General features: G+C 40.2%; 1 long non-coding RNA gene across 3 annotated transcripts in view; it reads left to right on the top strand.

Moving 5' to 3' along the window:
- Positions 1-638: 638 nt before the first annotated feature.
- LOC117282492 overlaps positions 639-23194 on the top strand; it is a 25672-nt gene continuing 3116 nt past the window's right edge. The window contains exons 1-3 of one of the 3 annotated variants that reach the window (XR_004513243.1): positions 639-1029; positions 11620-11733; positions 14396-14435. This is a non-coding gene — a long non-coding RNA (uncharacterized LOC117282492). Of the gene's footprint in view, positions 1030-3667; positions 3718-6932; positions 7160-11619; positions 11734-14395; positions 14436-23194 lie in introns of those variants that run through there. The other 2 variants (XR_004513245.1, XR_004513244.1) reach the window with 2 other exon arrangements.

Below are 23194 nucleotides of genomic sequence, written 5' to 3' on the forward strand. Positions count from 1 at the left end.
CAGTTGTCTCCCCCTTGACATGTCCATTGTGTTTTTACTACCGAGTCTAATAAATTAGAAATGATTGCTCTTGGATGGCCTTGAGTGGCATATTGTTCATTTCATAAAAACCGGGCAAGTCTTTCAGAATCTGAGTGTGAAGAAAGTGGATAGTATATTCTGCAGCAACATAAAAGAAATAGGTAACAACAGCCAGTTTAAAAAGGAATTGAGGGATGTACTTATTAAGGGGTGCTATTATTCAATAGGAGATTATCTGATTGAAGAAGTCTGTAATATTGTCCATTGATAAGCAGATTTATAGAAAGGGTTGACAGTGTGACCTGTTCCAGGCGGTGTGAACACTTTCAGTTTAAAAATATGTAGAATATAGAAAGTATATACAGCTAATATTGGATTTGTTAATCGCTGCATGTTTGTAGGATGGAAGTTACAATGTTGGTTGGGTATTTCCGTGTGCAGATGTTGGTACACATGGACCCTCAAGGTGGGAGGCGGTAATTGATGTAGCTAGTGATTAGTTTTATGTACTATTGCATATATAATTTATCGTGCGTAATATATTTGTGATTTGTACTGTTCCCGCGTAACGTTATTGCGTGACCCACGTACGTCCTTAGGCTTTGATCTAGTGTTAATGTTTCCGATACAGCTCTATGAAGAAACGGAACATAAAACGAGAGTGATTACATTCAGTACATATGGCTAGGTACATTCATGCTTGAAGAAATGTGGGAGAAACATTGTGTAGATATGTTTAACAGTGGACAATTCTGAACAACCTCTAACCCGTAATACACAATCGTGTAGGATACCCACCCAAGCAATCATAGGTGAATGTTTTGGCGGAGTTAAGTGCGGAGTGACGATTCGTGTGAACTTATTGCGAGACTAGTAAATTGGACATGATTAGGAAATTATTATTCTAAGAAGAGAGTGAAAATATAAAAATTACCAGATTTATAGCACAGAAATACTGAAATGAGTGATGCTACAGCTGGAGCAAGATGGAAGGAATTCGGCCTACATGTAAGTACATGTCTGATATGTGTGTAATTTCTCTCACGTTTTCGTGTAACTTATGGTTCACCGATCCTAAGCTTATGTTATAGGAAATTCTTCCTCAGACTTAAAATTTGTGAATTCAGTAGAGCATGCGCCCAATTTTTTACACATACCATCATATCACTGGTATCTGAACCCAATTGAACCGATTTGCTCCTAGTCTAAATGATATTACAATAGCAGCATTGTTCAAAATGGGCTTAGAACGGAAAGTGTGAAAGAGATGGAGTAATTACTGGAGGAGGTTTGTATACGTTTGTTTGTATATGTTTTTCTGTATTTACAGTAGAACAGACTTTGTGAGTGTCACATAATATTAATTCTGTTTCTGGTCTTTTTTAATTATTGCTGTAGAGTGTTGTGAGTGTCACATAATATTAATTCTGTTTCTGGCCTTTTTTAATTATTGCTGTAGAGTGTATACACATTAGTAAACATTTAAATTCCCAACTTGGAGGTCGCTCCAACAATGGAAAAATTATGTGTCACATGCAGAGGGGCTGATAAAGGAGAGCTGGGAAACAGAAACCTCTGTAGAAAATAGGAGCCCTGAAGAAATCTCTGAGAGAAAAAAATGGTTCAGATGACTGGCAAGTCCCACTGGTTTACAGACTTGGCTTGATTCATGCTGTTATTCAGTGTAGTCACTGATGAATTGTAATTTATTGTACACTGTCAGTGGAAGGAGTTAACCAGCAATTGACCCTAGGATATTTTTTATCACTCCATCTACCCTCTGCCAATGCTGTCATTAATTTTTCCATCTTTTCCTTTATTTATACACACATCTTTTAGTGAAAGAAAGAGTTCCTTTCAAGGAAGCTAGAGTTGTCTTCTGTAACCTCCCAGTAATCTGAGTATGTAGAAAACTTCAGCACATGATACAGCAATGCAGAAGCTGATTTATGCTTGAGAACATTGTAGTGAGGAGGAAGTAAATTAACAAGTTTCATTATATCAGGGGACCACCATGTAGGACTCTGATTATTACAATAATGAGACTGACTTTCAGTCTACATATTTCTAACCAAATTTACAGGTGTTTTTACTTTTAGGTTAGACACTTACAGTGAAGGAAATATATATTTGATCATATATTTCACGAGTTCTATGATGACTGAATTAGTGTAATTACGTAGATTTGTAACCAAGATAATAGTGATATATGGTTTGCTTGACAAGGTGACCGTTAATTTACAGTTTTTAGTATTAAGAATGTCTGAACAATTTGATCTAGAGGTAATCCCGTAAACTGGTATTTCAGAGGTGTTTGGTTTGAATCTTGACCAATACACAGACTATCCTGACAACTTTCCTTTGATTTTCTTCTGTCACTTCAGGCAGTGCCAGGGTGGTACCTCGATTTTGTGGTGACAGTTTCTTTCCAGTTCATCATTTATCAGATGCTGTATAGGCCTGATACCAAGCTCATCAGTAAATACCCTCCCAGAAGCCAAGAGTAACATATGTGGCTTGTGGCTTGATTTTGCAAAGGAGATAGCCAACAGATGTTGATTCTGATGTCTGTAGTAACCCTCCTTAACAAATACAAACATTTGAGTTAACAATAAGATTAAATGTTTGAATGCTTCATAAATTTAGTTGAGACAAACTTTGTCTTAATTCTGATGTGCTGGATGACTTGTCTGATAGTTATCAGTATTGTAAGTTTAGATGCAAGTAGAGTCATAGTGGATGTTCAAATAAGAACAAAATTATTTTAAGATAATATTGTATTTATGCATCCTGTTGCTTTAATATACTCTCATTCACGCACTGTACTCCTGTCCACAATGCAACCCGCTTATTCTGTCTCTCTCCACTACATCTCTCAGCCATATACGGCCATCGTCAGGTGTCTATTTGCTAAGACTGCTTCACTCTGAGTATGTGCAACTTCACGTTTTTCCCGGGATACCGTAGTCAATATATCAGCTGGCTACTGGCTGAATGACCGAGAGGTCAGAGTTCGAGTCCTTGTAGGGTAAAGATTTTTTGCTTCTCCATATCTTCCAGACCGGCTCTGGGGTCCACTTAACCTCCTATACAATGGGTACCGGGAGCTTTTCCCGGGTGTAAAGCGGTTGAGACGCGAACCTGACCACCCACCTCCAACAGTGCCGAGCTCAAGAAAACGTGGATCTATACATCCACTCCCCCATACGCCTTAATGTCGTAGTGCTTAATTAGTTAAGCACAGGGACTACTATGTTGAGGCACTATGCTACAAGCCGGAAGGTCGCGGGATCGAATCCCGATTAGGTGGAATTTTTCAATATACCTAATCCTTCCAGCCGCACTATGGCCCTGGGGTCGACTCAGCCTCTAACAGAAATGAGTACCGGGAATCTTCCGGGNNTTTTTTTTTTTTACTTTACAGGGACAACTGTAACTTTTTTACCTTAGGAAAGACAGCATTTGAGCCATGTGTACATTCTTATGGCTTAGGAAAGAGTCGGCCTGGGATGTCTCTCCCCCCCCATTGGTAGCCGTGCCGGTACTTATTCCGTTTACATAATCCCATCAATACCGTTTACGCACGGAAAAATGTCTGTAGGAAGCGGTAGGAGTAGGGGGAGTTGCAAGTTCGTTTGTCAGCGGTCGGCAAGAAAGGTGGTGAAGCTGTTTGGGTTCTCCTTCCGGCCGTTGAGGGTAAGGTTTTGCCGGGGCTTTTTGTATGTGTTTAGGCTACCATTGGACCATTTGTGATTCTGTTCCAAGTGATAATGGGGTAATATGCAGAGAGGTTCCTTTCGTTCTTTTTCTGGGTTTTCTGCCTGCACCGACGAAGCTAGTCGAGGTTACAGGTTTACAAATGTTTCAAAAGACGGAAATATGATTAGGCTTGTAATGTTCTTGTTTCGAGATGTGCACAGTAATAGATTATTATTATTATTATTATTATTATTATTATTACTTACTTACTTACTTACTTACTCATGGAGCTGAGCACTTCTGGAGGAGCCGCCAATTCTGCAGCTACTCAAGAATTTCCCAGCATTTTATGGAACCCGAAGGTTCATTACCGTGTTCGCAAGAGCCCTCCACTGGTCCCTATCCTGAGCAAGATCTATCCAATCCATACCATCCCATCCTATATCTCTAAGATCCATTCTAATATTGTACACCCACCTACGCCTTGGTCTTCCCTGTGGTCTCTTTCCCACCAATATCCTATACGCATTCCTCGTCTCCCCCATTCGTGCTACATGACCTGCCTACCTCATCTCCTTGACTTGATCATTCTAATTATACTTGGAGAAGAGTACACGTTATAAAGCTCCTCATTATGCAGTTTTCTCCAGCCTAACTGTCACTTCATCTCTCTTCGGTCCAAATATTCTCCTCAACACTCTGTTCTCAAACACCTTCAGTCCGTGTTCCTCCTTTAATGTCAGAGATCAAGTTTCACACCCATACAGAACCACAGGCAATATTATAGTTTTGTATATTATAATTTTTATGTTTTTGGGCAGCAGATGAGAAGACAAAAGGTTCTGGACTGAATGGTAGCAAACATTACCCGAGTTCAATCGCCTCTTAATTTCCTCCTGAATCAGGTTTCGATCAAGTCAAGGAGGATGAGGTGGGCAGGGCATGTAGCACGAATGGGGGAGACGAATGCGTACAGGATATTGGTGGGAAAGCCAAAAAGAAAGAGACCGCAGGGAAGACCAAGGCGTAGGTGGGTGGACAATAGAGAGGTAGGATGAGACGGTATGGATTGGATTGGTTTGGCTCAGGATGGGGACCAGTGGAGGACTCATATGAACACGGTAATGAACCTTCGGTTTCCATAAAATGTTGGGAAATTTTTGAGTAGCTGCAGAATTTGCGGCTCCTCCAGAATGGCTCAGCTCCATGAGTAAGTAAATAAGTAAGTTTTTGTTATTGAAATACCGACTTTCGTTGGGTATTGCTCAAAGCTTGGACACCCCAGTCCATTAGGGGAGCATTAAGTACACAACAGCATAACTAGAGACAAAGACAGCAGTAGTCATCAAGTACTGTAGTAGCAAGTAGGTAAGAGGGGAGGAGCTGCTAACATTAATAGCGCTTGTTATCAATCCATGATATTAGGTAATTGGTGGTTCAGAGGTTTGAGGAGCCTGAAGGAAAGCCGCGCGAGTAGAGGTGTCACTTGGTATTATGAGAAAATTAGGAAGGTCTTTGTACTTTGGTTAAATTTTGTTCTAGGGTAAGTTTCAGATTAATAATATGCCTTATATTCATGGTGTGTCCAGGATCCGTTAGGACTCCATTTTGGGGGGGGGGGTGCCCTGCAATGCCATCTGGTGGCGAGTTGTAGCGTTAAGATTCATGAAGTTTCAGCTGTGGTTGTCTATAATTTCAAAGCGCAAGCATCGCTGCATCATGTGTTCTGACCGTTCTGACCTTGAATGTAACAGTACTGCCCTGACGGCCCTGACGCTCGTCGGAAAATGGCGGTTCAACGGAGAGCGAACATCAAATTTTGTATGAAGTTGGGCAAAACAGCCGGAGAAGCGTACGAAATGATGAAAAGTGTGTACGGTAGTGATTGTTTGAGTCGCTCTAATATTTTTCGATGGTATGCTGTATTTCGTGACGGCAGGGAGGACACTGAAGACGCTCCAAGTGCATCAAAGACGAGAACAAGTCGCACTGAAGAAAATGTGAAAAAAGGGACCGAAATCCTTGCATCAGACAGATGTGTTTCTGCAAGACTCATCGAGGAGCTTTTGGGAATACCAAAAAGTATTGTGCATCAAATTTTGACCAAGGATTTGGGCAAACGGAAGGTCTGTGCGCGATTTGTACCGCACGCGCTGTCAGGCGATGAAAAACATGCCAGAGTGGAACGGTGCAAAGACATGTTACGGTCGGCCCAGAGTGATACAAAATTTACAAAATCGATTTTTACTGGTGACGAGACATAGCGTTTTCAATATAAGCCTCTCACAAAGCGGCAGAGTGCAGCGTGATTGAACCCAAAGAAGCCGAAACCAAAGAAAGTGCGCATGCAAAAGAGTCGAGTAAAGACACTGCTAACCGTTTTCTTCGATTCTGAAGGAATAATTCACAAGGAATTTCTGCCAGAAGGTCAAACAGTGAATTCTGATTATTATCTCGGAGTCCTCAATCGTTTGTGGGAGACAATTCTTCGAATTCGACCTGACTATCGAGAGCAAGGTTGCTGGTCGTTCCTCCACGACAGTGCCCCACCCCACAAATCGAAGTTCATGCGCGATTTTTTGGCCAGAAAAGGGATCACAGTCCTTGATCATCCTCCGTATTCGCCAGATGTGGCTCCAGCAGATTTCTGGTTGTTCCCAAAAGTTAAGTTGTCGATGAAAGGAGACCTTCACGACACTATCCAGGACATCCAAAGGGAATGTACCGCAGTTTTAAATGCGATTCCACAAAAGGAGTACAGTGACTGTTTTCAAAAATTTTATATATTGATTCAGAAGGAGAGTACTTTGAAAAAAAAGAGTGAAATTTTGAAAATAATTCATGTCTTGTATTTTTAATGAACACAGTCCTAACAGAACCGGGACAGCTGTATGTATGCGTACAGTAGGGCGAGTTTTGGATTGTGGCAATGAGGACATCTGCTTTCATGTTTTTCTGTGATGTAGTGTTATTAATTAGAGTCAGTGAGCAGAGGAATATCCTACACGAAATAAGAAAACGGAAGGCTAATTGGATTGGTCATGTTTCACGCAGAAACTGCCTTCTAAAAGAAGTTATCGAAGGAAAGATAGAGGGGCGGGTAGAAGTGACAAGAAGACGAGGAAGAAGACATAAAAAAGATGCTGGATGACCGTGGGGACAGAAGAGGATACTGTCATTTGAAGGAGAAAGCTCTAGATCGCATTAAATGGAGGAATTGTTTTGGAAGAGACTGTGGACCTGTCGTCTTGACAGATTACTGATGATGACTGATGATAAGTGTTATTGGTTTTAAGTCAATTTTGCATGAAGAGCTGAAACAGTTGAAGCCTGCCTGGCACAAGGACGCAAGCGCAACGGATTATCTTCACCGATCTTCCCTACTTCCCTACGCACGCCATATTGCATGTGCACAGGTGGTTGTGGAGGTTGTTGCTAGGTCAGTTTCGGGACTTTTCCCATAGTTAATATACAGTTTGTGAATGTGTTATTGGCAGGGCCTAAAGAGGTATAATAAGTAATTACGTTTGTGTTTAGGAATTGCAACACGGTTGACATAATGTAAGGCGTTTGGTGTAACGCATGATTTGTCATTGGATAGTCTTTTGTTGTATAAATTAATGGAATTTCAGCATAGAACAAAGTGCACTTCTTACACGTTTTCCTTTTCAGATCAAAATTGTCAAAAAGTACTAACGATATTGAGCAGACGCAGGAATGGGTATATAATGGGGAAATTCAGCTAACAGTAATAAAATATTCTTTCCGCAAAACAAGATCGTGACAATTATGGCCGGTGCTTAGGGAAGTGAAGTCATCTAAAGGTTTAATAAATTTTGCGTACTAACATTACTCCCTGAGTATGCATTTTTGTCAGTTTCAGGGCTTTGTAGATTGTGTATGAGGCACAGGCATGATCTCTGCAGACCAGTTGCCAATTTGTGTGTTAAGCTAAACCTCAGTAGGAATAGGGTCTGACAGAATAATTTCGGGTGGAATTAAAGAGTTTGTCTATTTATATCTTTTATTTTGTTGATGAATTATTAGTCTTAGTCACAGCTTGTTAACTATATACTGAATAATAAAACTTAATGTGGGACAATTGTGAGGAATTTTGTATTTATGTAAAACGTATATTTCCTTTTTTGTACTTTTACTGTGACTTGCATGTAGTGTTTATTTGTACACTTTCCCCATATTCTAAGTAACCAAGATCCATAAAATTTATATAATATGTTGTTTGTTTGCTCCATTGTCAAATTGTAAACATTTAAGTGTCTAATTTTTGCTTTCTCACACAGCTTTTCAAGTTGTAGGCTTCTCTCCTTTCTGTGCTGCCAAGTGTGTGTCCATTAATATACTGCAGTGATGGTTTATTTTTTTTTGGGTGGGGGGGTCCTCTCTGTTATCTCCCTGTCATGGGATTTTTTTAAAATAAAAACAGAACATGAGGAGATGAGCAAAGAAGTCTGCACGGGGTTAGTTTGGAGTTAGTATCGAATGTTTTGGACACTTGCTCCATTGCCAGGTGTTAAACCACAAATTGTATCATAACCCAGAGTATGCCTTCAGCCGGCCCATTGTGTACCACTGAAGAACAGTATAGCCAGTGGTGCACTGTCCCAGCATGTTGCCTCTTAGCAGTCAGGCACAATGAATGGCTTACATGGGATCCCATGCTCTTGTTGAAGTTAGTGGGGTGCAGCTGGATCTCGACAGCCTCCTCCATTAAGTTGTTCATATGGCATGTCATACCTGGCCCATGCAGCATTCTCTCAGAAGTTTGTCATGTACTCTTCCTCTGTGTGCCCAGCCACCACCGACTTACATGGTTGCAATAGTTGTGTGTGCTGCATGTTCCTTATGCCTTGTCTCAAGAACTTGATCCATTCGACGTACTCTTGCCAGCAGTGTAAATGAGAGACCCTAAGATGAAGGTTATCTTTCACTGTTTTGCACTACGTTAGTGATATTGAGGGCTGTATAATCTTAAAGGGATAATGGAAGTGGACACTTGTTTTGTAGGACTTTGTATTACTGTGGTAACAGCCTGCACAAATTTCATACAAATATAGTAACCGTAATGTACAGCAGAATACCTGGGTGTGAAGTTTGCTTGATATTATTAACAAAAGAACAATTGAAGCTTCTGCATGAAAATACATAGGTAAGTCAAATGAAAACCATAAAACTGAGACAAAATTTGAAATATCGCGCCATTGTCCTGTAAGTTGGCAGACATGTTACCAATGCTATAAGGAGTATCCTATAGGTGGCAGTGTAATGCAGACAAACAGAATGCCATCATAGTGCTGGTTTGAAGATGGCTACTCCACTATGTACATGCACGAAAGAAGAACAACTTTTTGTAATTCGTTTTTTGATCAGTGAAGGTGTGAAACCGATTGAAGTTCATCAACGGATGAAGGTTCAGTATGGTGATACATGCTTGTCACAGCAGCAAGTGTACGAGTGGAGTAGGAAATTCAGAAATGGTGTGACATCTGTGGCAGACGCTCCTTGTCTGGGTCAGGCACACAGAGTTGTGGCCCTGAGACTGTTGCAGCAATTGAAGCCCTAGTGATGGAGAATCGCCGAGTGTCGGTTGATGAAATAGCTGAAATTCTTAGCATGAGTCATGGATCAGCACACCATCTCATGCATGATGCACTCCAGTTTTACAAAGTGTCTGCAAAGTGGGTGCCATGGCAGCTGACTCCAGAATTGAAACAGTGACGTGTTGACGCCTATGAAGAACTTCTGCATCACCTTGAAGCAGAAGGTGATGGCTTCCTTTCAAGAATCGTTACTGGCGATGAAACTTGGCTGCACTACCACCAACCAGAAACAAAGAGAATGAGCAAGGAATGGCGTCATTTCTCATCACAAAACCCAAGAAGTTCCAGACGCAGCCATCTGTAGGGAAGACTATGCTGACTCTCTTTTGGGATGAACGAGGCATACTCTTGGAGCACTACATGCTTCAGGGGAACACTATCACCAGTGCCTCATATTCATATCTCTTGAAGAATCATCTTTGACCTGCAGTCAGATCAAAGCAATGTGGACTTTTGATTAGAGATGCCCTTTTGCAACATGACAATGCTTGGCCGCATACTGCCCGTGCAACAGTTGCAACAATCCTAGACTTGCATTTTGAGTGTCCTCCACATCCGTCATACTCACCAGACCTAGCCCTAAGTGATTACCACATGTTTGGGCCACTCAAAAGAGGCGATAGGAGGAAAGAAGTTCTGTTCTGATGCAGAGGTACAGCAGGCACAGACAACCACAAGAATTTTTTCTAGAGGAATCCATAAACTTTGCAAACGCTGGAGGGCCTGTATTGAACGAAATGGATACTATGTAGAAAAATGATACAGTTGTGAATTCTTTCGTTCAATAAATTAAATTTAAAAAATGTTTACGGTTTTCATTTGGCTCACCCTCGTAGGCCCTTTCAGACTCGGGGAAAACTGAAGTAAGGATTTAAATTTTTTGGGAGCATGTTTGTGATCATAAAAATCATTTTCTGTCATCCTAGTTATTTTTAAAAACTGAGTTCTCTCTCCTACAGTCTCCTTGGCAGCTATGAAAGACTAACTATACTAAATATTTCTGCTTGGCCAAGAAATTTTGGTCCATCTATGAATTGCATTGACATGTTGCACATCTGTGTAACGTCCCCCAGGGTAGTTTAGTTGTATAGTGAGAAACATTGGATTCATCATGGAGTTAATAAACATGTTCCAGAATAAAGTAGTAAAATGTAACATGTTTGGACAGCCACCTGAAAACCATCATGAGTAATCTGAAATATACTGGTCATGTAAATTGTAACATGCATTTAAAATGCAGGCAGGCAACAGGTTCCCCTGAACCATTGGTACCTTGCTACAGACTGTGATATCTCATCACAGTACAAGGAACACACAACCAAGGGAGCAGCACACAAAGAGGGGCACAGAGAAGCCGCAATACAAAGATAGAAAAAGAACGGACATTCTCAGAATACTAAAGTTGAGAGTAATGGTGACATATGTCATTGAGAATTATTGACAAAAGCAAGCACAGTGCAGTGGGTTTATCAACATGTGTTGCCTAAAGATGGCCCATTGAGGCTGAAACATGTAGCCTGACATAGAATATATTTTAATGGCATATTAAGAACATTTTAACTGACATTTTAGTGAGTTGAATGTAAGTTTGGTGTCATCTGAAATGAGAAAGTGTGTTGCATTATAGATACTTCAGTGCAACAGGATGCTGAAATATTATAATATAATCTTTACTATGTTGGATTTGAGGTTGTATCGGCAGTTACAGTGCAGAGTGGCTTATTCTGGCTTGCAGTGCCATGTAATTAGAAGAGAGACAAATGTTTGGGTGGGACATACTGCCTCAGTCTTCAGGGTTGAAGAGCAAACCAAGCAAGAAACTTGCAGAAGCAGCTCGCAAGCTCAGCAAAAGGCCTTCTTCAGTCCCTACTCTTGGCTTACTCTTCAACCCTGAAGATGAAAGCAAAATGTATTCTACAGTTATCTGTACATTCATAAAGTTTGTGCAGATGGTTTTTGTAATATATACTGTATATTGCAAGTATGCACAATTAGGCGATGCTTTAATATAAACTTTATTGTCTGGAAAACCAAAATTAACGGCCATGGGGACCGTTGCGCTGACCACGCAACACCCTCAATCCATTAAAATTGGCACTTAGTTTGCCAACAAGTGGCGGTTGCTCAGTTGTATAGTTTGTTTGCAGACTACAGGCCATGGAGTTTGTTTTTGTTTTGTATATATAAACTTGCAGAGAAAGTCAGTTTGAGAGAGACACACACACATTGCTCACAGACTTACATTAATGTATTCTTATATTAGTGGTGAAATGATTTTCAGGGTTTCTGTCTACTGAGCATGATGTGGGAGTCCATTCCCGATTGTATTGGAGAGGCCATGCATCTACATCATGAAAACTTTGAGGAGTCTTCTTAAGACAACTCCATTTGTGGGGTAAGCTTTAGAATTGCAAGACTGACCCAATCCAACTTCTCCCGATCAAATTCCACTTATCTCTAATTCAGCCCATATTATAACTTAAGATACATTATAGTATCAAGTTATCTCTTCATCACAGTCTCTTGAGTGGTTGCTTTCCTGTGAGTTTCCCCACAAAAATTGTTTTCATTGTTGAAACTCGTGTGTTTAGCACATCTTACTTCTGAGGCGTAAGTTACACTCACTCCATAGGGAGAAGAGTCAGTCATAGAGTTCTGTGTTCTAATTTCCATCCATCTTCACCCCCTCCTTCCACATGCTTTCAGTTTATACTCTTTTTTTTTCTCTCTCTCTCTCTCTCTGTAGGAGCAGAGGTTTAACAGTCTAGAGGACAGTAAGTACAGTATCTTTTATATGACATTATGTTAACCTGACATACGAAAGGCACTCCATATATAATGCCTCCTATTTTTTTTGTGTTAATCTGTAACATTTGAGCTGGATGTTGGTGATGTTGTAGTAAAGGTTGACCCTTCCCACCAATGTACTCTTAGTTTGGTTGTCGTGTGACAGATAGTGACAGCAGAGCAGTCTACCAAATTGGTATCTGACATAGAAGTGTGTACGAAACAGAGATGTGTTATTGATTTTCTCACTGGCAAACAAATTGCACCCACTGACATCCATCAGTGCTTGTTAAAGGTGTATGGAGATGATACAGTGGATGTCAGCACAGTGAGGCGGTGGGTAGTGTGTTTTAACAGTGGCAAAAGTGAAGTGCACGACAAACCACACCCTGGGCGTCCCTGCTCAGCTGCCAGTCCTGACAGTGAACAGTGCCTCGATCAGCTCATCCTTACAGATCGACGGATAACGACCAGGGAACTGTGTGCATGGCTTAATATCAGGTGTAATGCATTGGAAACAATGTTGGGGAAGCTGGATTATTACAAAGTTTGTTCCAAGTGGGTCCCTCGGATGCTTACACAGGACCACAGAACTCATCGAATGGAAGCCTGTCAGGACCTGTTGCACCAGTTTGAGGCTGAAAGTGATAAGTTTCTGGACAGCATCGTCACCGGAGATGAGACGTGGTGTCACCACTATGAGCTGGAATCCAAAAGACAGTCCATGGAGTGGCGACATCCAGATTCCCCAAGAAAAAAGAAGTTCAAGACACAGCTATTGGCAAGGAAAGTGATGTGCACGGTCTTTTGGGATAGGCAGGGTGTGATTTTGTTGGATTTCCTGGAGCCTGATGAGACTGTCAATTCTGAGCGGTACAAGATGATGCTGACTAAGCTGAAAGCCCGCATTTCCCGAGTCAGGCCAGAGAAGCAGAGAACCTTTCACTTGCAACACAATAACGCTAGACCCCATACCAGTTTGGCGACCACTCTGGACATTATAGCCCGATTTAGCACCTTCAGACTTCCATCTCTTTGGGCCTATGAAAGATGGACTACGTGGGCTACATTTTGCAGACAACAATGCTGTCATTGCAGCTGTAAGGAAGTGGCTTGCCTCTGCTGGCGCAGACTTTTAAAACACAGCATACAGGCTCTTGTTCATCACTGGCAAAAGTACATAACAAATGGTGGTAATTATGTGGAAAAATAACTAAATAGCTGAAATCTTGCTCTATTTAACTGTGTTTTTATGCTTTCTGTATCTATTGTAGTTTTCATTAAAAAAATAGGCATTATATATGGAACAATCCTTGTATTACCTGTTTGATTAACATTGCAGGCCACAGAGTCTGGTGTTAGTTTCTTGGTAACAGTTTGAAACTTGTTAAATGATAACTTATTTATGGTTCATGTTTTATATGCGAACATTGCTACACAGCAAACTCCTACCCTAAAAACAACATTCAAGTCAGCCACAGCCAACAAACCAAGCAAAACCATAAGGCAAACATGTGCAGCTCAAGGACACCTAAATAAAACAGATGGTTAACTCACTGGTTACTTAATCACAGAAACATGTACACCTGAAGATGACCAGTTAGGCCAGAACATGTAATGTAAATAAAGAGAAACAAGGAGTGAATAGTAACCGACGTTGCACAGACGGCATAAACGCAAAATGCAAAGTTGCTACAGTTCTGTAGTTGTTTGGCTGTAGAAGTAATCTTACCTAAATTTGGGTTATGTACCAAATGAAAGTGTGGTTTCAAATTTTTTAATTGATAGTGACCAGTCTGGACAAGGGCCAGAGTTGTTGTAAATATACTAGTGATTACAAGTCAAGGAAAATTGGAAGAATGTTCCACATCTTCAATTGAGAAGTCTCTGAAATTAAGTTGTAGGGAGATAACATTTCATACTTATCACATATCTAGCTCTGCAGCTTTTCAGATTTTGTTGAAATCCAAGGCACTCTTATTTCAAGACCAGTATATTCAGAGCCCTTTAATAGAATTTTGATTTTCTTTAGGCCATTGTAAGTTGCGTAAACATCAGGTGTCTCCCTGCGCGAACTACAGTTTTTTTCCCCAATATGACTTTGTAATGAAGTCCCATAGCTAAGTATTTATTACCCCATGAACCAACCTGGATTTTGATAAAGGAGAGTAAACTTTCAGTAGTATCCACTCATCAGTTATTATCCAATAATGCAATCATGTTATGAGTTACATCTAGCTAAGTTCACTGATATTTCTGGAATGTTACAGCCTTTGCTGTCGTCTTTGATTTGGTACGTGAAATGTGCAGGTAAGTCTTCCAGTGAGAATGCATCTCTTCAAGTGATGGCTGGAATATTCATGTATTGTTACAGTAGTTGCTGTCATCTGACTCAGTAGTGAAACTGTCCAGGTAAGTCTTGCAATGAGAAGACATTTCTTCTTCAAGGAATGGCACCAGGGCTCCAGAAATACAACTTAAATCTACTACACGTTTAACAGAATCCACCCTCCCTTAGCCTCACCCGGGTAGATCATACAAATATTTCTGTAGGCGATGTATGAGAACTCAGAAGTTAAGGTCACAAAACAAAAAAGCAATACATTCTTTAATTTGCTTTCTGTATCCCACATGCAATAAGTATTTTTAAGTACTTCTAATAGATTTGTGCTAAGGCTTAAAATATACTTGCCATAGTCTTCACTGATTTACTCTTGTGGAACAAGTGAATTCATTTCTGGAGCCTTGGATGGCTGAAGTATTACCAGCCATTACCATCGTTGCTTGATGTGCCTAACTATGTAGGGTGTATGAAAAATGTAATTCGAACACTATATAAACACACTGGAGATAATGTATATTGTGAGTCTTAATTGTTTGTGCTTATGAATATTGATTGTGAGAACATAAAGATATAAAGTTCGCATGTGCATTTCACTCACACTAAACATAAAATTATACCAGCTGCAGCAATTTACAGTCTGTTTTACAAGTTAAATATATACAGTGAAGCCTTGATCTGTCATTCCCAGATCCATTGTTCAATTTTTATGGTCCCTGAACAAATCCTATTTAAAGTATGGAAATAAAACCCACCTCAGTCAGTCTTTGATTTATCATTCTCCTGCATCTGTTGGTCAGAAGTTTTAGTCCCAAAAAATGTTAATCCTGGATTGTTCATTTTTAAGAATGAGCAACACCACACACACACACACACACACACAAATGTTAATAGTGTGAAGTAGTAGTGACAGCGGTTGATGTTGTGGAACATGGTGTAGCAAGTTGCAGTTTTGGCTCTGTACAGATAGCTGTGCCCTGTGCAACCTTGAGCATGTCTTACCTACCAGACGTTGAGCTGGAGAGGAAGAGGGGATGGCAAGAGCCTGGGCCAGCTGTGAAAACTTTGCCATATGTTAGTGTGAATTGTTTTCAATTTGTGCTTTTGCCTAGTTGAGTACACAGTTCATCATGTATATTCAGTCCTCTGCAGCGCTTCAAGTTATTGTTAGCATTATTCTTATCTTTAAAACAATTTTCTCCCGCATGGCATTGCCTGTGAAACAAGTTTGGACTTTAGAAGAAGTGGAGAAAACCTGTCAGAGAAGAGTATTGACGTAGCCCAGGGACTAAGCCTGCCACTGTCAGCCCTAAATTTGATTATTGCAAAGGAAAGAAGAGATCAGAGAACAGGCTGGTAAGTGTGGTACATCAGCCAAGAAGAGGAAGATGGGCAAGTAGTCGACCTACAGCAAGCTGAAGATGTCCTCTTTGCCTGGTACCAGCAGGCCCGAGCATCAAGCATGCCTGTGGATGGGACCATCTGGCTGGAGAAATCCCACAAAATAGCTGCAGCAGTGGGGATTGAGAACTTTTCAGCTTCACATGGTTTGATCTTTCATTTCAATCAACACCACGGCCTGGTATTTAAGAAATTGGCTGGGGAGGGTGCTGCTGTGTACACCAATGCCCCAGACCTCTGATTTGAAAGGCTTCCAGAGCTGCTGGAGGGCTACAGGGCTTGGGACATCTATAATACAGATGAAATGGGCCTCTTTTTCAAGAGCCTACCAGACTGAATGCTGCCATTGAAGGGAGAAACCTGCCATCGAGGAAAAAGTGCAAAGGAATGACTCAGTGCTGCAGTGCAATGGCTGAGGCAAACAAGTACCCATCACTATTGGAAAGTCTGTGAAGCCACAGTGTTTCAAAAATGTAAGGAAGCTACCTGTGACCTATTATGCCAAATCAAAAGCATGTATGACAGCAGATTTTCAGGGACTTTCTGCATTCTCTTGAAGCATCATTTGGTGCACTAGGCAGGAAAATCCTCCTCTTTGTAGATAATTGTGCTTCTCATTCTCCAGACACCCTCTCTGAGAAATATAAAAGTGGTTTTTTACCCCTTGAACTGCACCAGTGTCATGCAGCCTCTTTGATTTGGTTCTGATCAGGTGCTTCAAGCAGGTCTACAGGAAGCAGCTAGTGCAGAGGGCTGTAAGTTTGATGGATACAGGGAAAGGGGTCCAACTCGGTCGATATCCTTTGCACCATTGCCTTTATTTTGGCGTGGCAACAAGTGACCCAATCCACAATCCAGAACTGTTCTCTCAAGTGTGGCCACATGAAGAAGAAGAAGAAGGGTCAGACATGATGGAGGTCAACAGAAGTGGTGAGGATAATGTTATGCAAGATGAAGACTGGGTTCAGCTGGGAGCAAGCACCACTGGTGTGGACTTTGATGCCTACATGTCTTTGGACCAGGAGCTTGCAACGTGTGGTGTGGTGTGAAGTGGAAGTTGCGTGAAGATTTGGCCAGGTGATGGTGCTGATGATAACGATGAAGCTGAGTTTTACAGAACCACTTTGTGTGTTTGAGTCAGTGAGATCGTTAATATTGAAAGATCATTGAGTTTGAAAAGGATAGGTGCTACCTAACAAATAAGGACTAGTGACTTCTTTTAAAAAGAAGTAATGCAAATTGGACTTGACAGTAGAAATAATATCACTGGTGTATGTTTTTTTATTTAGTAAATAAGTATATATAGGCAAGTGTGGCCGTTTTTATTCATTTTATATATGCCCCAGCATTGTTTTTCCATATCCGTATTTTTTCAGGACCTCCCCTCTGACAAAAATGATGAATCAAGGTTTCATTGTATGTCTTTTAGGTTTCATAACTATGACATGTCAGATAATTGGCCTTCCAAATTATAGAACAGTGTGGCCTTAACCAGAAAATTAATTTAGGGAAGAAAATGACAGGACATGGTAGAGTTTTCATTTCCAGATGGAAACCTACATTTAACCTTGGGAGGACTTGAGGTCTGTAAATGCTTGGTCAAAGGGCTGTGGAAGTGAGCAAATTCTGTACTACAGTTGCAGCACAAATGGAACATAAATCCATGGAAATTGTTTGGAAATTTTTGTTTTCAGATTTTGAAGAGAGTACCTAGAATCACAATTTGTTTCTAGATGTGTTGAAATGTTCCTAAATGACCTCATATAAAATTGTGAATGGAAAACTTAGAAGGAACCGCTTGGGGAACATGCACACAGTTGGACTCAGGGTAGGGTCTGTAAATAGGTTTCTTTGATCAAGTTGATGAATGTGGTTATACCACAACCAGAACTTTCTTGCTGCTTAGGAAAGTACAGTATGCGCCAAAATATGCAGTACTGAGACTCGCGCTCTCGAACGTGCATGTGCGTTTGTCGACAGGGCATAGCTCCAGCCACATGTGTTCTCAGTAGTAAAAGGAAGTTGTGTTGTGCAATTGTTGGAAATGGGTCTCTCAACGGAGGAAAAAGTATTCGTAGTTGAGTATTATTTTCTCTCATATGGAAGTGGTCGCCAGACAACTTGCTCTTGGTTTTGAGCAGCCAGATGTTATCGTCCAGAAACCGCTACATAGTACATGTGTGACAATATGGTGTGCCATCTCAGCACACGGTATATTAGGCCCCTATTTCATTGAGAATGAGGAAGGCAGTGCTCTTAGAGTGACCCAAGAACACTACAAGGACATGGTGATCAGACCATTTCTTCAGGATTTGAGAATGTTCTGCCATGCAAGGGGCCTTCACATGAATAGACAGTGGTATCAACAGGATATCTTTTCATTTCAGTATTGTATTAGAGATTTATGTCTGTGATGTTAAGAAGCTTAGTCTCTCAGAGATCATTACTGCTTAATTTTGTGCACAGTGCCATAATGAATTATAAGGTTATAGAGAACTTTAGCATCAGTGTACCAGTATAATACAAAAATTGGTTAATGATCAGCTTCAAGCTCAGAATGAGTATACTTTGTATGGTTCTAACAGAGGCTTGTAACATTAGAAGTCTTGGTTGCTGAGTACTTAAAATGGCGAAGTATAACAGCTTTCAGAGTGAGTGAATTTTAGTCGGTAACAGAGACCATATATCTAAAAACTGCAGAAAATTACCACTGTAAACTGTGATACAAGATTAATGAAACAAAAACAGATGGCTTCAAAATATCTGACGTCTGTGTTAGAAGTAAATGAAATTTGTGTTGCATGGTGTTCATTTCCTTTTATAGCAGAGGTTTGTTCAGCCTAGTTTTTTAAATGTATATTTTTAATCCGGGTTTAAAATGCGCTAAACTTAATTTTTGCACTGAGGTTCATTGTAGAATGCAATTCATACAAATATTACAAAGACTATCAGGGATAGGTGTAGAGTGACTACCTCACTTTACAGATGCTGAGTTCAAGAAAACATCAGACATCCTATAACATCAGTTTGAGGAAGGAATAGCAACTCTTCATAGTGACATACATCTGTAATGGAAAGATTGACTGGATGGATGGCACCACATGGACTCGTCTCATGTCAGTCTCCAAACTCGGAACACTTTGAATAGTAGGCACTCGACATTCTGCTTCATATAGTACTGCATGGATGTCATTCCATGGCATAATACAGAACTACAGAATTCCTTGAAACCCTCAAGTTCACAGTGGAAACAGGGAAGTAGTTCAGGGAGCTTTCCAGGTGTACTGGTGAGGAATAGGTTTGCTCACTAGGACATGGTATTCAGAAAGCTAATGCATGCTGACCTGTTCTCCCATGCTCAGTCTCACCTTCATCTCAAAACTGCTTGCTTTTGAATGGCTGCCACTGGGCCAAAGTCATCTGTTGACAGTATGAACCTTGAAGAAAGTCAGCATTTAAGGATCACTCTTGGGCAGTATGGCCATAACCACACAGACATTAAGTGTGCCATAATCTGGATCACTACATCAGGTGTCAGGAAATGGACAATGGTACTAGCCAAAATTGAAGTCTGTATGGATCTTCTGGTGAAAGAAACCATTGAGATTAGGTTAACCCCAGCTATGGTAGACATGGAAATTTCACATTCATTCATTCTTGGAACCAACAGCAAAATAGAAGGAAGGAATGTAAGGTGGTGGTGCAGTCTTTACAAACTGTAGATGCTAGTTCATTTCATTTGTGCGTGTAATCAGTTGTGTTACTTGCAGCTCAACATCAGTGTCTGAATTATTTTCCCCTACACAGTTCTCATGTGCAACTGTGAGTTGATGGGAGTGCTTATGGGCACCCAGCTCAACAGCAAGCTGCTGAGAAGGAACCTGAAGCTCAGTAGTGATAGACGTGCCTCTAGGTTTTATGTGAGTGACCTTGATTCTGCACCGTCACTGCTAGGCAGCTGCATTCCAGCAAATACACAATAGAGGAAATCCATTGCTAGGCAATGGACGTGATTTCTGTGCTGTGGTCCGACCCAAGGCTGCATAACCAGAAGCCCAGGCTGGTTAGACAGTTTTGCAGTCATAGATCAGAATTCAGGGAGTCCGCAGTCTGAGGTCATACAAGAAATTTGACTGTGCTAAGAAGACATAGTGTGTGAGCTGAAGAGAAACTACATGTGATGTAGATACAGTGAGACTGTGATAAATCTGTTTTCAGGAACTGGACAGTGAAGGCTGGAGATTCAGCGTGGAGTGAATTGTAGTGTGGGAATCGGCAAGAGTGTTAAACTTAGTTGTAGTTAGTTAGTGAGTGATGAATAAATCCAATTACCAACCCAGACCCTGTTTGTAGTCACTAATACACATGACAATATATATATTTAGTGCATATTTGACAGTCAGTTTAAATCTATCCCTGATGATGGTGGCAGATAGGTTCTGAAGTGGAGTTTCATGCTTCAGTGATGAAGCCAATAATTTATTGCATAGTCACAACAAGAGCACCAAGTCATATGGGGGTTGGAAATTATTTTTCAGATTAGTTTCCATCAGTACTGTTTTGATTTTAAATTTATCAAAACAAATTTCAGAATGAGCACATCTAATCTTCGTGAAGTGTTTGTTTTAAAAAGAGTAGCTTTGATGGAAGTTTCAGTAGAAAATTGTGTAAAATATGTGGGGAGAGAAAAATGGTTTGCATGTTCTTCATACTTAACATTTTGATACACAAAAACGAAAAGATTCCTGGCATGAATTGTAGAAGTTCCAAAGACAGCAGCCCTTTGCTAACTGCAAGTGTTCATATGAGGTTTGAGGTTCTGATGTAACGAAACTGATCACTATTTTGTAGGATGTGACACATGGCATAAGAAATCAAAAATAGTTGGAAATGCATTCTTACTACTTGGTTCCTGTGTCCAGGGCAGTGCTTCTTGCGCACTAAGAGAAAACTCTGTTAAGGAAGATGAAACCTTTTATTTGTATACCTTTTATTTATATATATAATTGGTATTATTTATAAATACAAACCACTCTGTCCAGTGTGACATGTAAGTTTTTACTACGTTAAAACTTATCTCCCTTACATTCCCTTACGGGCCAGCTTCAGAGGGAACATCATTACAAACTGGAAACTACCATCACAATAGGTGGTTTGATTTAAAATACATACACTTATATCCTATAATGCACAGTACGCATAAAGTCGAACGTTTCACAATCACAGCTGATTCCTGGTGTTTTTAAAAGTTTCTAGTGAAAACAACACAGCAAGCCACGAACAAACCCTGGACAACATCAAGAACCTCCTCATCAAGATAGACAGGCAGCACAAAATCTGCCCCATACAAGAAGGACGATAGGAGTACGGACACGAACCTACGTGGTTTAAAAAATTTTAACTATTGACAATAAAGGTTTTTTAAGTAACATCTAGAAACTTTTAAAAACTTTACAATACCAGGAAGCTGCTGTGATTGTGAAACGTTCGACTTTATGCATACTGTGCATGTATTTTAAATCCAAAACACCTATTGTGATGGTAGTTTCCAGTTTGTAATGATGTTCCCTCTGAAGATGGCCCATAAGGACCGAAACATGTAAGGGAGATAAGTTTTAACGTAGTAAAAACTTACATGTCACACTGGACGGAGTGGTTTATATTTATGATTGTTAGTGTGACGGACCAGAATGAAACAAATAAAAAATTGGTATTATTTATTTTGAAATATCACATATGTGGTCTCTGATACCATCCAGTTTGTTGTGTTTCTAACGTTTGTGCAAGTATAGCAAGAATGGCAATTGAGTCCAGATTGGACTGCTAGAACAGTACAAAGATGTAAATGCTTAAAACTGATGAATGTTCTTACGCATAAGCACTTCTTTAATTAAACTGAATATTGTAAGCACATAAAATAGGCACAATAGACCATTGTGGTCGTGGTGCAAGGGCCAAGAGGGCCCACTCCTTATACATTCAAGCACATAAAATGCTCTGTGTATGTTAACAATAATTGAGACAAGGTGAGTGCCAACACAATGACCATGGCTGGAACTTGAGAAGCTGCACCAAGAAGAGTTAACAGTGCAACAACAGCTCATTCTTGAGGATGGATACAGGAACAAGATAATAATTTAACGATGTCATGGTGTATGTTATGTTCTTTGCTGACTCCTATATTGATCCAAGTACAGAAATGATTTTTGGGGTAAAAGGAAAAGTTGTCAATGTTTGTCATGCCATGAAGCGAGACTGAGGAATGGAGATAAGTATATTATTAAGGCAGTTTTACCTTAAGGGAAATAACCCCTTGGTACCTATTGAATAGGATTTAGCAGCTCCTCCCCCTCAAGTTTTTTTTTAACACAGTTCATTGCATCACTTAAAGAAATAATGTGCCAGGTTTTCAATATAGTTTGAGGCAATCCTATTGTTCACTGTAGAATAGTTTGTGGCATATGTGGTTCACCAGGTCTGTACGAAGATGTTCAAGGGACTGCAGACCTCTCCACTAGCACCCATGCATTTTGCTTATTTTGCCTACTCTGCCATCACCGCTAGAAGGAAGTTGTTTGGAATACAGATAATTCCAAACCTTGAATCTGGTAGTAGGCAGATATTTCCATTTTTAGTTACTATTTCAAATTATTTGTGATCACATCACGGTGAAAATAATACCGACCAGTGTCTTTTGCAGTTGTTGGTTTTCATTGCAACAGGTTTAAAAATATGATGGTTCTATACATAAAAGTGAAACGTTTCATATGCTGAAATTTTCTCAGCCAATCAGCCATATCTATGTTGAACTGAGAACCAACATTTCAGAAGTCGTGGTCTCTATCAACCCTGATGATGGCGGCTGCGATATCTGAAACGTTGGTTTTTAGTTCAACATTGACATGGTGGAGAGCCTGAGAATATTCCTAGTATATTTATTCACTATGAAATCTTGTGGAATTTTTCACGATTGCATGTTTACTTATATTTGGAGAATAACTAGGAGCTTGTAGAATGTACCAGATTTCATCTGAGGAAAGTAGTCTGCAACTAGTGTTGGTTGGTTTGAAATGTCTTGTCATTCTTTTCTTTTTGGCACTTAATGGGGTTAGAATTGTCCCAGAATGCAGGTACTTCGCAGACAAGTTTCGAGTAGTGAGGTCATATGCTTTAGTACCAAGCTTGTTATGTTCACAAATGCTGACTTTGATGCTGGGGGAATAACCAATTTTGATTCACCATGATTTTAATTATTTTTGTTAGCAAATTTATTGTTTGATTTCTATTGTCAGGCACACAATTTTTTCTGAAGGTCATTCAGATGCAA

This window comes from Cryptotermes secundus, unplaced genomic scaffold (assembly GCF_002891405.2).
Source record: "Cryptotermes secundus unplaced genomic scaffold, Csec_1.0 scaffold66, whole genome shotgun sequence".
NCBI lineage: Eukaryota > Metazoa > Arthropoda > Insecta > Blattodea > Kalotermitidae > Cryptotermes > Cryptotermes secundus.